We start from the raw sequence: 4912 nt of genomic DNA on the forward strand, positions 1-4912 counted from the left end.
CGCTAAACGCTAGGCTCGGTGTTTAGCGCCACTAGCGTATGGTTCTGGGCACGAATTACGAGACACCTGGCGCTAAACGCCAGGTCGTGGCATTTAGTGCCAACCTAACAGAATGGTTGCACGCGTTACGAGATACCTATCGCCAAATTCCCAGTAGTGACGTTTAGCACCAGTTTGGCAGCATCAAATTTCTTTCTTTTTCTTCTACACGAACTCTGCAAAACTTGCTCAGATTTTTCCTGAAATAAATAAAACCACAATGCACCTCAAAGTAGCATCCAAATAGGCTTCAAATACTAAAATCTCAATGAATTCATATCTAAAATAATAAGAAAATAAAGGAAAGATGCCCACGTATCACAACACCAAACCTGAATTGTTGCTTGTTCTCAAGCAACTAAAAATATAATTAAGCTGAGAAGTTGATTTGCCTAAGAACTGAGCTTTCAATTAAGCTCCCATCTCTTCTCTGAGTGGATTTAATGACACTGTGATCCTAAACAGTTTCGGCATCTCACTATCTTTTGAAACTCAGAACTGTTAATGTCCTTCAGAACTAGAATCTGGATAATATTATGAATTCTCTTTCTTTTTAACCTCTGATTAGTCCTTGAACATAGCTTTTTCTTTTGTTCTTTTTTTTTGGTGCTTTGCACCTTGAGCCTAGCTGTGACTCTAAATATTTTGTCTCAAACTTTACTTGATACCAAAACACCCCAAGTACTTAACTGGGGAACTCTTTGAGTTCTATTTTTTTTTAATTTTTTCAGTCAGTGGTGCTCAGAGCCTTTGGTATACTCTTTATTAGCATTGGCCTCGACTCTTAGTGCTTTGTCTCAGGAATCCCTTGACACATTCACATCACAAGCATATGGCTAGGAAAACAACTCTTTTGAACTTTTTGCTATTTTTTTGGCTCCAAGGATTAATTTCTTATTTAATTTAGAGCATTCATAATATTTCTCTAAATTCTTGTACTTCAGGAATCAACAACCTTAACTCCAATATCAAGTATGCGTTGTTCTTCTCATACATTCAAAACCACAGATAAATACCACCACATCAAAATGAATACGACAATTCAGAATATATAAACTCAAGTTCTCATGCATTATACCACTTCTCTTCTTTTTTTTTTCCAGATTAAAGCTCAATGGCTAATACATGAGACAACTTTTTCAACTAAAATAAAAATGCTAAAACAATTAACTAAAAACCGTAAAGCTAACATTTCTACTACTCATGCAAAGGATTGAAAACAAATAACAAAAAATAGGAAAGAAGATACTGAAAGCAGAAATAGGGAAATATCATAAAAGAACTCAACCACCTCAGTCATCCTGGTGGTTGCCTCCTCCCGAAAATCCTCTCTGAGCTCCAAAGTCATGCCTCAGCTGCTCCATCTCCCATCACTGGCTCTGCTACTCCTCTACAAGCTACTGAAGGAGGGTGGAGTGGCCCTCATGATCCATCCTCAACTGATCAATAGATAATGTCAGTTGCTCAATACATAATGTCAGCTGCTCCCAATATTCCTATAGAGGAAAATAGTGTCCCTGAGGCATCTCAGGCTCCTATGGTTGAGGTGGGAGAGTCGGCTCCCATCTTGGGCCTCTAGCATACTACTGACTATACTCCATGGTCTTCCTAGAGATGGGCCTCTCAATGGGGATGAAGGTATCATGATCAATCCGCACCCTGACCGCATCACAGAGGCGAAAAATCAGGTGCGGGAACGCCAGCCTGGCACTGGTTGAGGCATTCATAGCCGTAATGTAAATCTCTTGTGGAATCACCCATTCCACCTACACCTCCTTTCCGAGCATGATACAGTGAATCATCACTACTCAGTCCATGGTAACCTCAGAACGGTTGCTCATCGAAATGATAGAGCACTGAATGAACTCCAACCATCCCCTAGCAACCAACTTCAGATTGTGCCAGCCGAACTGACCAGGCTTCCCCTCAGAATTAAGTCTCCACTGGGCTCCCGAAAGGCATATATCAGCGAGTATCTACTTGGGCCTCCGGTCACTGTTGACCCTCTCAGTACAAGGCCCGTTCTCATTCTCAGTCTGTAGTAGGCGGAGTGTCTCTCTTACACTCTATGGACTGAAGTCAAGCACCCACCCTCGGACCGTGGTACACCAGTTCTTGGGGCTGGGGTTTACGCCTTTCACATACTTGTAAGTTACCTACGTATTGGCGTAGAACTCTTGGACCATGAGTTGGCTTTCCTCGGTAACTGGGTTGCACAGTATGCCCCATCCCCTCCTTTGAAGCTCAGCCTGTATTCGGGTACTTGTCCAGTTTAAGATCAAACCAAACCTCTGGAATCACCCTCTTTTGCCCAGTGATCTCATGGAAGTAGTCCTCATGGACTTTGGAGCTGAACCAGTGTGAGTCATATGGACTAGTCACTGGGGCCGTCTCCTTCCTCTTCCTATAGGAGGACTCTCTAGTCTTGGGTGCCATGAATAATAGTGAAAGTGAAAAGAAAGTGGTGCAGTAACACCAAACTGAGGAGTTTTTCTCGTCCTCGAACAAAGAAGAAGAGAATAAAAAAAGTAAAAGACGGTAGAGGGTGGTAAAAGGAATAAGAAAAATAATACTTGAGGGGTCCGAAAATATGAGTAAATAAGAAAAATAAAAATATAAGGAGGGTGATGAAAGTTATGGTAGAAAGAGGAAAGCGAATGGAATGTTATTGTGGTGGAAGAATGGTTGTGGAAGAGGGAGGTTAAGAGAAAGATAAGAGGGTGGAAGTGAAGTTGTGTTTGGAATGGAAAGGGTAATAAAAATAAGAAAGGGGTTAGGGAAATTTGTGTTGTGGTGAAAAGGGTTGGGTGAAAATGATTTATATAGGAAAGGGAAGGGAGGGGTTTTGAATGGGGATAAATGTTAGGAAGGGGTGAAGTTTTAATGTAGAGTGAATATGGGTGGTTGGGAAGTAAAATAGGGAAAGGAAAAATTGGAATGGGGAAGGGAAGAAGTAAATAGGGGAAGAAATTGTGTGTGTAACGGTAAGTTGAGGGAGAGAAAGATTGGGAATGGTAAAACTAATGGGGAAGTGAGTTGGTGAGTGTAAGGCCCACGGTTTTAAATTTTCAAAATTTTAAAACCGCTTTTGAATCACCTCCCGAAGCGCTACTGGCGCTAAACGTCAGTCTCGATGTTTAGCGCCGGTAGCGTGTTTCAATTTTTTTTTTGAATATAATATTTTTTAAACCAGAATGGCCTAGCGCTAAATGTCCAGGTTCGCATTTAGCGCCAGGGAGACAGAGAGCAACTCTTTCTTTGTAGCACCCTCGGCGCTAAATGCTGCTCCTGGGGTTTAACGCCACTAAGACAGTGGCATCTTCTTGGAATTCATGCAACTTGGCACTAGACGCCCAGCCTAGCATTTAGCGCCATATCCACAGTGCTCAGCCTTGAAATACATGCCATCTGGCACTAAACGCCAGGTCGGGGTATTTAACACCACACCTCCAGAATCCTCTCCTCGAAATGCGTGCTCCTTAGCGCTAAACGCTCAGCCTGGCATTTAGCACCAGAGCACCCGAAGCTAATTCTTTCCAGGATGGTCTATTTTTCCTTCTGATTTCTCCTATTCCTATTTTCAACACATTCCATGACCAAAACACATATAAAAGGATGGAAAACCTTAAAAAATCAGAATGAAATGATTAAAGCAAAAATCAAAATAAATATAAAACTAAAATCAAAATAACTGCAAAACCAAGGATATAGATAGTTTGGTTGCCTCCCAACAAGTGCTTCTTTAACGTCATTAGCTTGACGTTCAGCCCTGCTAAGTCAGCAGATGAGCGGACCTCTAACGATCAATCTTGCCTTCAAGATAGTGCCTCAACCTCTGGCCATTGACAGTGAACCTTCTGTCCGAATTTTCTTCCTGAAGTTCCACATAACCATACGGCGACACTCTGGTTACCACAAAAGGTCCTAACCACCGGGACTTCAACTTCTCGGGAAAGAGCTTGAGTTTTGAATTGAACAGTAAGACTTTTTGGCCTGGCTCAAAAGCTCTGGTGACTATCTTCTTGTCATGCCACTCCTTTGTCTTTTCTTTATAGAGCTTGGTATTTTTATAAGCTGAATTTCTGAATTCATCAAGCTCATTCAAGTGAAGGAGCCTCTTTTCTCCTGCAATCTTGGCATCAAAGTTCAGGAACTTTGTTTTCTAATAGGTTCTGTGCTCCAACTCCACTTGCAAGTGACAAGCTTTACCGAAGACCAACTGATATGGGGATATGCCGATAGGAGTCTTGAATGCTGTCTGGTATGTCCAGAGAGCATCATCAAGCTTCCTAGCCCAGTCCTTTCTTGAAGTACTGACGGTCTTTTCCAGGATCCTCTTGAGTTCTCAATTGGAGACCTCAACCTGTCTACTTGTCTGTAGGTGATAAGGGGTAGCAACCTTATGACGGACTCCATAACTCTGCAAAAGTGAGTCTAATTATCTGTTCCAGAAATGGCTTCCTCCAGCACTAATTAGTGTCCATGGGACACTAAACCGGCTGAAAATATATCTCTAAAGAAAGTTCAGCACCACTTTGGCATCATTAGTGGGCAAAGCCACTACCTCCACCCACTTGGACACATAATCAACTACCACCAAGATGTAAGTGTTTGATTTTGAGGGCAGAAAAGGCCCATGAAGTCAATACCCCACACATCAAATAACTCAATCTCCAATATTCCTTGCTGTGGCATCTCATAATTAGTAGGAAGATTCCCAACTCTCTGGCACCTGTTGTAGTTCCTCACAAAATCACGACTGTCTCTAAAGAGAGTCGGCCAATAAAAGCTACTCTGAAAGACCTTAATGGTTGTCCTTTCACCACTAAAGTGGCCTTCGTACTCAGAACCATGACAATGACAGAGAATCTGT

Source organism: Arachis hypogaea, chromosome 19, assembly GCF_003086295.3.
Source record: "Arachis hypogaea cultivar Tifrunner chromosome 19, arahy.Tifrunner.gnm2.J5K5, whole genome shotgun sequence".
NCBI classification, from domain to species: domain Eukaryota; kingdom Viridiplantae; phylum Streptophyta; class Magnoliopsida; order Fabales; family Fabaceae; genus Arachis; species Arachis hypogaea.